We start from the raw sequence: 13,419 nt of genomic DNA, 5'->3' as shown, positions 1-13,419 counted from the left end.
TTAATCCTATGTCATTTAACAGAGTAACAGCAGTAGTTTATTTTTTAGGGTCCATGATCTATCTAGCAACAGGTGACTGGCCTTGAAAACCATGCTTGACATGAGTCTCATATGTGGAACGGGCCCTAAATCCAAATCAGAAAGTGGTAGGTCACTGTCACGACACTCATGCCATTGTGCCACAATTGTACCAGTGGACAGTCATGCCAGGCTAGTCATTACTGTGGCCTAAAAGGTTCACTCCTGGGTAAAACTGATGATTGCTTTTCTCACTGGTATGGAACATAGAAACTTTAAGCACTATGAATGTTACCCATTATAACCAAAGCTTTCAGGCCAGTATTGGCTCAATTACTCCATATTCCCAAGACTCAAGTATGTGGTCTTCTTAAGAATGGGGTGTTCCTCCTTACCCCTCAACCCTACAGTCCGAGACATACAATGGAACTGATCCTCCCTCTTACCAGCTGCAGCACCCAGGAAAGCAGGTCCTGCTGCTCACCTGGGCAGCACAGTAGAGCTGACCCTGTTGGCAGACGCCTGGGTGAGCTGTCCCTGAGGGGATGAGAGTGGAATAGTTGGCCACACTCCCTTTGTCTGCCATATGGTGGTGAGGGTGAAGGAAAGATGCCCTTGCCCCCGCCACCTGTGGTGGATGAGGAAGCTGACCCCCCCTTACACTTGTATGTGAAGATATATGGACAAAAAGGTTTACTAAGTGACTTACTGTGTCACACTACAGCTTCCATGATGAGATTTTCTTTTAATTTTCCCTTTCTTTTTTTTCTTAAATTTTATTTAATTTTTGGGAGGAGGTTGCTAGGGCAGAGGGCAGATACGAAGGAACAGGAAATTATTGGGATCAAGATGCATGATGTGAAAGACACAAAGAATAAATAAAAAGAAAGCTTAAATAAAATAAAATAAAAAAGAATGGTGTGTCACCATCAAAGTCTGGAATAACCAAGGACAATACGACAGCACACATTCCACAGGAGTCTGTAGAATATCACTGGCTAACAACTCCAAAAGAGGCAAAGTATTCTTGGAACAGATTTTTTTTTTAATCTGATGATAGCCAATGGTATTTAGGAGGGCTAATGTCCACCTGTTATACGGAAACGTAAACTCATACTCACCTACCGACAGAAACTGATAAATTGACCCTAAAATGTAAGAATTCTAAAAGACTCAAAATGATTAAAGTGTTTTCAAACTGTAAAACCAAGTCAGAGGAACCTTGTTTCTCAATCTAAAACATACTAGGAAAACAGGTACAGTGAACACAGGACTGTAATTACAGGAGCTGAGAAGCTAAGGCACGAAGACAGGGAAGTCTGTGCTTCCTAGAAATTTCAAGACCACCTTGGATATCCTTTTAATAATACAATGTCACAACAGACAAACCAACCAAAGACAAGAGCAAACTATTATAAAATTAACTTTATTAACTGTGTGTGCTGTCGGCATAAGGATGAATGTATAAGATTACCAAAACAGCATAACTTTGGGCAACAACCCCTAACATTATGGCTAGTTGCATTCAGCAAAGATATCAAAGCAGTTCAGTTAAAAAGAACAGAAGTATATTTCCAAGTACTGGAATTCCACATGCAAACAGATTAATTTCAAACCTACCAACAGAAAATGAATCGAAAATGGGTGACAAATTTACATGTAAATGTAAGGCCATGGCAAAAAAAGAATTAAAAGGAAAGGTAAGAGACAATCTTGAAACGATATAGCTATGTAAAGATATAAGATACAAGCATAATTTATAAGAGAGTATAAATTAATTGCTAGTAAGCATATAAAGTGATATATATCACTAATAATTATGAAAATGCAAATCAAAAGCATTTATAAACAATATATCTTGCTTTTCTACCATTCTGGCATATGCTCCTAGTTGGGATTATCCTCTACCTACGGTGTATAATTTTTGGCCCAAAGAAGATAAAAAATGCACTAACGTTAATCATTCTCTACCCTGACTTGTTATCAAAAGGAGAAAAAACAAACAAAAAGGAGATAATACCTGCACACATTCACTAGTTTTCCCTGTTTAACGGCCCTATGATTTCAACATACATACTACTTGGAAACTCTAAAGATTTTCAGATAAAAGAAAATGATGTTGGCCATCTTTGTCCCAAACCACAAAACTTTCAATAAACCAGAAAAATAATACTATTCCACACCGGCCAACTGTGTTTCCATCAGTGCAGTAACAATGACATTAAGTTGGGTATAACATACAAAAAAATACTAGCCGGGCGGTGGTGGCACACGCCTTTAATCCCAGCACTTGGGAGGCAGAGCCAGGCGGATCTCTGTGAGTTCAAGGCCAGCCTGGGCTACCAAGTGAGTCCCAGGAGAGGCGCAAAGCTACACAGAGAAACCCTGTCTCAAAAAACAAACAAACAAAAAAAAACTAGAGTGTACACACACTGCCTGCCATTTGTCTGGATGATTCTTACATTACTAAAAATGAGTCAGAACAGACTGATGGAAAGGCAATATTTTCTTCAAGAGGTTTTTATGATCAAAAAACTTAAGTCATGTCACAATGAGATATCCTTTCAGAAAATATTGATCGATTAATGTTCATAAAAATAAAAAAAAAATGGAATCCACCTAAGTGTCTATGAACTAGGGAAGATAGGCAGTGTGTTGTATATACATAAGATACTCATCATCATTAAAATATATTATTAATTATAAAAATTCAGTGACTGATATTCAAAAACATTGTTGATTAGTCAGAATTAAGAAACACCTATTCTGAGGTTTCATTAATTTGATATAGAAACTCATTTATAATGATGATTGTATAATTAAATATATTTACTTTAAAAAAATTAGCCATGTATGATGGCTCATGCCTGTAATCCTAGCATGTGGGAGGCTGATATATGAAGATTGCTGTAAATTTGAGGTCCAGCACATACCGCCCTTAGCTACAAAATGAACCATGTTTCAAGAAAGAGAAATCATTGAACTTTATATTATGATATTTAAATATTCTTTAAAGTTAAAATAAAAAAATACTTAAAGAAGACACTGTGTTCTGCCCCTAGCTGTGAGCTGGATCACAGGACTGACCACACACGGCAAGTCCATCAGACAACGGCGAAGGAGGAGGTGCTGTGTTGGCCAGTTCGTCAGGAGATCTAATCCTTAGAGAGTCTGTCAGCTTCAACAGGAAATTAGGTAAGGGAATACTAACGTTTCTAATTAGTTACAGAATCCATGAGCCTAATAGTCATTTCTTAATAACGATTGGAGGCTTGATAAAAATCAAAGAAGTGATGGACCTGAGATAATACCTGCACACATTCACTAGTTTTCCCCGTTTAACAGCCCCATGATTTCAACATACATACTACTCGGAACCAAGTAGGATTTTACTGCATATTCACTATATGTAAACTGTAGGTGCTATGAAAATGGGAAAAATTAAGAATGCTTAATCTCCTTTTGAAAAGAAATTTCCAATCTCAAAATATTGTAGAAGTTTTTAAATAGATGATGTAACTTACAGGCAAATGTAAAGAACAAAGGTTCACACATGATGTACCTATAAACCGGACAGAATTTCAAGGGCAGGAGAGTATGTTTGGAGGATGAGCACATTTCCATGATGCAGATGTATTTTTGGTGGAATTTAACTAAAGCAAAAGGTCCAAATGTGTGAAAATGTAAAGAATACACATCTAGCAGTAACGTGAATATAAAAAGAGAAAACAAGACAAATTGGCTATACTATAGGGAAAAAAAATAGCAAAATACCCAGCTAGACACTGAGTATGAGGGACTGCAAGGGGTCTCCAGTGTCGGGAAGCCTCTCGACCATTGTTAGGCAGTAAGTAAACGTATCATGGATTTACTTTCAATCTGATTGCTCTGTAATAAAGGAAATTGCAGTCTGGTTGGAATGCTAGATAATAAGTATATGAACATGATTAATTATAATCAGAACAGACTTGGAAATAGATGTAATTGAAGTTGCGAGAGGTAAAAATATAACTTCTTATTACTAAATGATTAAAAGAGAATAACTAATAATGAGATGTTCAAGTTCTTTACATATTATCTCCTTCAATCCCCCGAAGCCTCCAATTAGCTAAGGAATATTATCTGCATTTTGTAGATTAGAAGCTAGTGCAGCAGCTAATCCCTGGTTCTAAACAGTACTGGTGGAGCAGTGAGCCTCAGTCAGCTGCAGCAGCTTGTACTTTCCCTCCATAGCTGGAAATATCCTGGTCCCACTAACATAAACAACATACAGAGCATGAGAAAAGTCAGAAGAAACAAGGAAAACAAGTATGAACTCTTTGTTTTGTCCTCCTGTGTCAGGTGAACATTGTGTCTATGGATTGGGGTCTGCTTGCATGTACTTTTAAAGTCCAAAGTTCATATATAATATTGCAAAATCTAAACATTTTAATAAGTGTTCTTATTAAAATTTCTGATGAAAATCTTGTGCTATAACCCCATCAGTTTACTGAATTCATAATTATATGTGATTTCAGTCTTTAGGGGCAATATATGCTTGATTCTTTTAAAATGCTCTAATATATATGCTTTAATATTCGAACAACTCAGAAATAAATGATAATAATAATCTTATTATAAATGATAATAAATAAAAAATTTGCAGTTTTGAGGGAAAATAAATTGATGAAAATTATACTTATAAACTGTGTAAAGACTATATAAAAAAATACCTTAACTTCCGCTGACTGTGGTTATATATGCATACCCCATAATACGAGTACTCAGTAGATGGAAGCAATGACATCGTGAGTTGGAGACCAGCCTAGGCTAAACAGAAGGGTGGAAAAGAGAAGAAAAAAACCTCTAATTACCTCTTTGCAGTAAGTCAATTAATGTTTTCCCTCCATTGTATTTCCCCCAAAGGACTTTAAAATAAGAACTTAAATTTTGCTAGACTTGGCTGAGCAGGCCTGATGACCAGCTGCCAGGAGGCTGAGGTAGAAGAAACACAAGTTCAAGGCTAGCCTGAGCAAATTACTAAGATTTTGCCTGATAACTAAAAAGTAAAAACAGCGCTAAGAATAACACATATCAACAGACTGCTAGCCTACCATGCACAAGGCCTTGGGCTCTAGTCTTAGTACACACACACACACACACACACACACACACGCACACACACGCACACGCACACACACACACACAAACACACACTTCAATTATCTGATTGCTACCCTGTTCAGGTTTCGATGACACTCAAAACTGGTTCCGTAGGTCATTTGTGTAACTGCCACATGCTATCTTCCACTCCTCCAGCACTTTCTTCTCTTCCTGTAACCTGGTGACTTTCTCCCAGCACATTGTGCTCATCACTTTTTAATCTACTGTGTCGAAGACTGCTTATATATGCTCACTAACTAGTCTGTCTTTTCCAAGAAAACGGAACCCCAGTGGTTTTTGACAGTGGCATACCATCCCACTAAAAACAAACAACGAAAAGCAGTGCCGTCAAGAGTCATTTTTAAAAGAATCTATGAATGTCATCATCCTTTGATAAAGATCTATGCCTTTGTGACATAGTCCAGCCCCTGTGTTGCGTGGGAGCAATTGGTAAATGCATTAGGCATGAGGATCTTGAAACTAAGCAGAAACACACCCTAAAATATGCTTTTCTAATTGTATTCCTCTTTATTTTTTAAATAAACCTTAGGCTTATTGACTGGAGATGAAGTAGACATCTTGTTTAATTTATAGTTCCTATTGAGAACTAGTGCTGGTATTTGTATTGTGCATTTTAGATTAATTTAATGATATTTCTATAAATTGTACTTCTATTAGGCCATGAACATCCTTTCCTTGCTGGATAATTTAGGCACAAAATATACTCCACACACTAAAACAGTTGGAATGGTGAGGTGCTATATATTATTTTCATGAAAATGTTTACAGAATGTGATGCCAATTATTTCAATTGAGCATAATGGAGGTTGGGGTAATGCTTTGAGTAAAAAACAAAAATCTTTTTTGGTTTTTTCAAAGGGATAATTTTGTCTGAAATGATCACTGTACATATTTATCAGACATTGTACTCAGCACAGTTCTAGGGATGTAGGTCTGTAGACGAAAGTTTCTCTGTCCAGCCTAGGCCTACAGTCCAGACGAATCTCTCCCACGGGAGCTCTCACACCCACTTATAAAATGATCACTTATAGGCTTATATTAATTACAAACTGTGTGGACTGTGGCTCAAACTCATTATTAACTAGCTCTTATAACTAATTCAACCCATTTCTATTAATCTATGTTTTGCCATGTGGCTTCATGGCATTACCTGTTCTCTCACATCTTTCTTCTCCTGGCAGTGGTTCACAACTTCTGCCTGACTCCAACCTTCTTCAGTTTGAATGTACTGTCTATCCTTATTCTGCCTCCCCATTGGCCAAACAGCTTTATTTGTCAATCAATGAGAGCAACACATATTCAGAAAGACATCCCACAGTACTTCCCCTTTTCTGTTTATTAAAAAAGGATGGTTTTAACTTTAATATACTAAAATTATACATAACAAAACAGTTATGAAGCAAGAATTACAGTTACAATATCTAGGCTATTTGTATTTGGCAAAAATAAAATAATATTCTTTCACCTATTCTATTTTTTGTGAGTCCAAAGTTTTATATCTAATTTATCTTTTATCATGACTAAGGAAAACTATAATTCTAACTGTCTAGTCTTCAACTCCATCAAAGACCACAGAAGGATATAATATTACCTAAGTAAACAAAAAGTGCATTGTAAGCAACTTCTATAATTCTAGAAATGACAGAGACATCTGGCTAACTAGACAGTCATCCAAAGTTCCCCTGTAACGTTGGGGCATCTATTTTTAGCCTACAGGCCTAGAGTCTCTGGCATAGCTTTCAGTGAAGCAGGAAATTTTAAGGACTGTTCTGCCCATTCTGGCAAAGTTTGTCAGTCACTTCTCCCCATGTCCTGTAGAATGTCTGGCAGTTTCTTCTATGAAGCAGGAACCTGAAGGACCATCTCGCCTTGCAAAGCTCAGTGGTCACCTTCCTATGGTCCGGCATGTTCAGTTTATACAACGTACTGTCAGGCTGTCCAGGAAAGAGGAGTTTCTTGCCCAAGTGGCTAACTTTTGTCCTAAAGAAAGCAAACTCCATATGGAATTTCTTCAGTGCCCATCATCTTCTCCGAAGTAGGTTGGTGCTGCCAGAAGCAGACATCTCTCAATGTCCAGAAAAGTCTAAGTTCTTAAAACATTTTAAATGCCATATTCTGTAGGTCTTTGAAGTGTTTGAAGATTCTACCTAACTGAAATATATCTTTTTCTAGGTGTACACCTAGAAAACTTAACTAACATGACCATATGTTTGATTAACATAGATGAATAATTACTAATTTGTATTTTATTATACATTGCAATTTTAAATGAGTTATATAAACATAATACGTTGAACAAGAGTAGAAATATATATATATATACATATATATATACAGTATACCAAAATTAACTTTAAATTTGTATCAATAAACCAAAATCTATAGCAATGTAAAACATTTCAAACAAACTGTTGCTCTTTAAAAGTAGATTCAATAATCTACTCTTTCATCCTATCATATCTATATCCCCTTTTCTTCTTAGAAAGATTTTGTATTTATAATCAACCTGCTTTAAATAAAAATAAACTCATAAACAGTATTTGGGAATTTGGGTATAGCTTTCCATACTACTTCCTGCTGATTGGAGGCACTGGCAATCTTATAGAGATCCTGAGGAAATTAAGAATTATAGTTAAATCTTGGCTGTAGTAGTCTGTGAGGCTGGATCATCTCAGCCAGTTGCTTTGAAGCTGTTTTGGATGTTGGATCATCTGGGCCATTGCTGTCATCAGACTCCAGACGACCTGGGAATTGAACCCGTTTCCTCTGGAACATTAGTCAGTGCTCTTATCTACTGAGCCACCTAGACTTCAGCTGTCTACTCAGTTCTGTATTCATGAGTATATTTCCTCAATTTATTTATATCCTAATAAATTCCCTAATACTCCTTAAGCAGATTCCTATGGATTTCTCACCTTATATGTCTGGAGGCAGAGCTCCAGCCTTCCTTGTGCAAGGCTCTGTTTTTTGTTTTTTGTTTTTTTCCCTAGCACCCAAAAAAGATACTATACTAACAAACACAATGATGATAACTGAGGGTTACTGGGTTCCCATGTGTGGACTCCATGCCAGAAACTTTAACTACATTAACTGCATCACTCGATTCTTACTCTAATTTCTACCAGATAGTCGTCTTCATCTCCATATTTCATGAAGAAGCAGATGTAGACAAGCCAGGAAGCTAGCTCAACACATACTACTGGGTTAACGCAGAGCCAGAGCTTGAATATTGTTCTGACTTCAAACATTCATCATAATGATCAATACCCACGCTTCTCTTTCACTGTTTCCTTTTTTAAGCAGAAATCTTATTCCATTTTTTTCAAACCTCAGTTTCTCTGCATAGACCTCCGAGACAATTCCGCAATAGAGTTCTCACTTTGACTCACGCCACAGTACTGTGACCAGTACAGAATCACTTGCTGCTGGACACTTATTGGAGGATCAGAACCCAGAGAAAATGCTTTTGCTTCTTCCTTTTAACTTGCTGGGTCCAAGGATAGAGAACATTCCAGAATTAATGGCTTAAAGGACTCCGGAATGTATGGAAACCATCTGAGTTGAGTTCCGCATATGTAAAATAAAATCACCTGGCAACACATTAGTGAAACTATTCTGAACTGTAATATTGTATTGATTTTTGAAATGTACCAGGTTGCTGGTTGTTCTTCCTCTCCTCACTTCATCTTTTCATAGATTCTCTTATCAGTAGTAAAGAGAGTTGGCCTGGGTTGGCTGAACGCTCTCGAAAATTCCTCAGCAGACACGCATTCCATAAACGTTGGATAATGAAGAGTCTGTGTGATTTACTTTGGAATAGTTAGATGGTTATCTTCCTAATCAGTCTGATTTGTGTTAGTTCCACTTTAATTTGTTAATAGACAGTGGACATGCATTAACTGATTTTCCCAAGCTTCCAAGAAAACAGTGAGATCTGGCATGATCAATAATGCAATCTTCTAAAACATCCACTACAGCCACAGACAACAGTTGCTACCACAAAGTCTCGAATAAAATCATGAGATGTTCTGAACTATTTTTTGAACACATTTAGTACTTACTTTTCTACCTAAATTCAGATAGTAAGAAATTGCTTTCCATAAATGCTGTTTTTCCAGAAGAATCTCATGATCAGCAGTCTAGTGTTTCACATCTGTGTAGAAAAGCCTGCCCGGGAGTTGTTTCTGCATTAGACACATGATTAGGCACTGATAGATGCATGGAATTTAGTAATACCATTAAAACATTCTCTGCTGCACAATGGCAACAGATGTCTTAAGTTCGAACAACTAATCAGAAAGTAAATCAAGCAACATAAAAAACACATCTGGAATCCTGTAAATGGAAGAATTTAGACATATATCATTCAGTGTTATATCAAATTTGGGTTAATTTGTGAAATGCTGTGCTGGATGTTTTTATGTAAATGAAGCTAGATAAACATTTTATACTGTGATCTCCAAAATGATTTCCTACGGAAAGCAATTTGTCAGGTTCCAAAATGCTTCTTCCCAGGCCTCTGATAACTCAGGCTTTGGGAAATAATTCTCCTTATTAAAGCAATATGCTCAAAGAGAGCAAAGCCAGTCCACAGGGAACACGGCTGAGTAAGTAACGGTCTGCTGGCAAGTTGATGGACTGCGTTAATGTCCCCGCCAACCTGGAGGGAGCACTAAGGGCGACTCAGTCTGTAATGTATTTCATATGTACAGCACATTTCCAATGAGCTCCGCATAGCAATGTGCACTTACTAATTGAACACTATGCAAATGAGGACATTGCGACTGTGACTTAAATTTTAGCCATTAGTCTCTAATCATTGGGACGTTCCTGTCTACATCATCAACAAAGACAATAAGGTATGGTAGAGTTATGTAGGATCTATTTCAGGTTATTTTACTAAAAATAGTCCCTTAATTTAGAGCTCCAGAAATTCCTTTCTGAGATTCTTTTTATAAATATTAATAAAGAGCTAATTTTTGAAAGGGAATTTTAAGTCCTTAAAATCATTCTAAGTATTCCACAAAAGTATATGCAATGTAATTTAGAAATGAATGACATACTACATTTCAACAAAATAAAAATAAGTACATTGCTTCATGTGAGTGGTTATAATATTACAAATTTTAGTCACAAATTCAGCTTTAGTAAACTCTGGTCTGTCTGTCTATCCTTTCAGGAGTGGCAGAGTTTTTGAGTTTTTCCTTTGTTCTGACTTTCCCTTTGCTTTGAAACAGTCTCCCTCTGTACTCCAGGCTAGTCTGCGGTTTGCTCTGTAGCTGACCAAGGCTAGCCTAAATTCAATGATCGCTCTGCTTTGCCATGCAGGATTCAAGAAACAGGCACCACTGCCATGCTCAGCATGCCTTAGTATTTGAACTGTTTCTTCTTCTTTAGGGAAATATACCTGAGTGTGTTGTATAAGCATGTGTGTTTATTCATTATAAACAATATAAATTAAAGAAGATAAACTAAAATGAGAGCTGTGAGTCTTAGAGATGAGCTTTGAATTGAGGTCCAAGTTGGTTGTTTATGTTATATAGTCTATTATCATAGTAAAATGAACCAGGAGATTGTACGTATCAACAAACACTATTACATAATTTCTTGTCACCAGTGGCCTAAGGTACATTGGAAACTGTGGACCAAAACAATAATGAACTTCTGTAGTCAATTTCATGTTTTAATATCAAATTTGAAGCTGCCTTTAAAAACATGCCAGTGAGGAATTAAACTCCCCTTGCCAGCTCACTAGTACCCTCATACTCTCATACTATTCTGCTGAGACAGAAAAGGGAGAAAATCCCTCCCTTAGCATGACCCTTTTAGTGCTTCTCACTCTACCTCTCCCCTTTTGAACATCTAATAGGAAAACTCTTTAGAAATACCAAGAAATACTCTATAACTTCAAATTTTGTGGTAAAACACAATTATTAATAAGTTGACATTACCTGAAGTACAGCATTTTACTCAACCAGCTTCCATGAAATTCTTTCAGTGTATAAAAGTATAATTTATCCCTAAGAAATAATAAATGGTTAAACTTTTCTCTCAGTATAAACAATATAAATAGAAGAAAGCAAACTTCTTCAGTATGATTATATAACCAGAATTCTGAATGGGCTCTTCCTTGGCACATGATTGATGAAAAGAAATAGAAAGCACTAAACTGAGATAATTTTGAATTATTAGGCATGGAATTTCATGGTCTCTGTACAATCACAGATGCTTTAAGTGAGACCAAGATACTATTAATCTCTTATAATTTTCATACACTTGTTAAGTCCTGTACTTTACCTCACTTATAGCAATGACCTTGAACCTAAATGATGCCCAGAGTTTTATTTCACAGCACTAATAAAAAGCTATGTCACTGAGGTGCTTAATAAAAATGAATGTGAACTTTTACTAGAGGTAGGGGATTTGCCAGATCAAAGTATGTCCATTTATGAATGTTATAAACTCTTGATAAAATGAGTTGTCATGCAATGGCATGTTTATTTGAGGACTGGGGATGAAAAGATAATATTGTTAATTAAAAACAATAAAATCTTTCTCCCAGCAGGTGGGGTGGGCAATGGTTGCAGGGGCAATGGCTAACAGCTGGACATTATTAAATGTGTGTTAACTTGAGCACCTCATTGGTGATGGGCAAATAAAGCCATTTGGGTTCTATTTTTATTGCTGGTATGGGAAAATCACATGCTTGTGATCACATAGAAACGATGCAGTTTTCCATTCAGTTTCTTTAATTGTCTTAATCTCTGCTGCAAACTCCCCTCATTTTTGTCACTGGATAGCTGTAAACTGGCCAATTAGACGGATATAGTCATTCCCAGTCAGCCTTTGTGCAGTGTAGAACTCCTGGACCTGAGTTCTCAATATTCCTGTCTTCTCAATATTTGTATCTGGACATGGACGATTAGTAGTGTTCATGAAGGTAGCTTGGCTGTGGGCTGATTCTCTGTTCATCTCTTGATTGCAACTCTAATCCAAATCTCAAAGCTGTGTGAGGATGTTATTCCCTTCCATCCTGTTGTAATAACAACAGCATGCTCCTGGAAAAATCATGATGCTGTAGTGGTCCATCTCCATTATATTTGATTTAAGCTTTGGGGAATTGTTCTCAAGTATATTTTCCACCTTTATTTCAAAATACTTCTTGATAATTATGACCACTAGAACAATTTGGTTTGAAAAGACTGAAATTCAAAATGGTTGAAACAAAGAAAAACTGAGAAATGAAATTGTTGGGTCACATAGGGAAACTGTGAAAGGAGTCATTGGCGTAGCGGTTTTGCCAGGGTACCAATTCCCACAAAAATGTTGAGAACTGCTTGCTTTGAAGAGCAACTTCACACACAAACAGCAAGGTGCTAAAGTGGAAAGTACCAGTAATTAAAATAACTATGATATAGCACATCATTAACAAATATTTTCTTTAATTTATCCTAGAATCTTTGAGTTTTAAAAGACACATATTCAGTTAGTATAAGTAGTGTTATCTTAATTTCTGTTGAACTGTCAAAGACTACTTCCAATAATATTTGCTGATTTTATTGACAATCTTTTGTTTTCTTTTATTGAAAATATATTTTTTTCTAACACTATATCCTTAATATGGTTTCCCATAAGAATATGGTTTCCTAGTTCCTGAGATAATTTTGAATTATTAGGCATGGAACTTCATTGTCTCTGTACAATTACAGATGCTTTAAGTGACCCCAAGATACTATTAGTCTCTGTCTACTCTTGCAAGACTCCCAAAAGCTGCATGCATCCTTCTCCTGTTTCTCAGGTAATAGTATATCCTTCTGAGGTCTTTGATGTAGTTGAAGACTAGATAGTTATAATTTTCTTTAGTTATGATAAAAGACAAGTTAAATATGAAACCTTAGACTCACAAATATAGGATAGATAGAATATCTTCTTTAATTTTTCCAAATATAAATAGACTAGATATTATAACTATAATTCTTGCTTGATAATTATTTTGTTGTATGTAATTTTACTATGTTAAAGTTAAAACCTTCATTTAAAAAAAAGAAAAGGGGAAATGATGTTGATATTGTTCTATATGGCTGTGAATGTGTTGCTCTGATTGGTTAATAAATAAAATGATGATTTAGCAGTAGCCAGGCTGTAAGTATAGATGGGACAAAGAGAGGAGAATTCTGGGAAGTGGAAGGCTGAGTCAGGAGACATTGCCAGCCACCACCATGAGAAGTAGATGTTAAG

General features: G+C 36.3%; 1 long non-coding RNA gene across 3 annotated transcripts in view; it reads right to left on the bottom strand.

Moving 5' to 3' along the window:
* LOC131906611 (uncharacterized) overlaps positions 1–8,552 on the bottom strand; it is a 43,444-nt gene extending 34,892 nt beyond the window's left edge. The window contains exons 1-2 of one of the 3 annotated variants that reach the window (XR_009378154.1): positions 8,097–8,552; positions 4,731–4,827 (exon numbers count right to left, since the gene is read on the bottom strand). This is a non-coding gene — a long non-coding RNA (uncharacterized LOC131906611). Of the gene's footprint in view, positions 1–4,730; positions 4,828–5,472; positions 5,561–6,331; positions 6,508–8,096 lie in introns of those variants that run through there. The other 2 variants (XR_009378156.1, XR_009378155.1) reach the window with 2 other exon arrangements.
* Positions 8,553–13,419: the final 4,867 nt, after the last annotated feature.

The sequence above is a fragment of the Peromyscus eremicus genome, chromosome 3, assembly GCF_949786415.1.
Source record: "Peromyscus eremicus chromosome 3, PerEre_H2_v1, whole genome shotgun sequence".
Taxonomy (NCBI): Eukaryota; Metazoa; Chordata; class Mammalia; order Rodentia; family Cricetidae; genus Peromyscus; species Peromyscus eremicus.
This window is presented reverse-complemented; position numbering and strand designations above follow the sequence as displayed.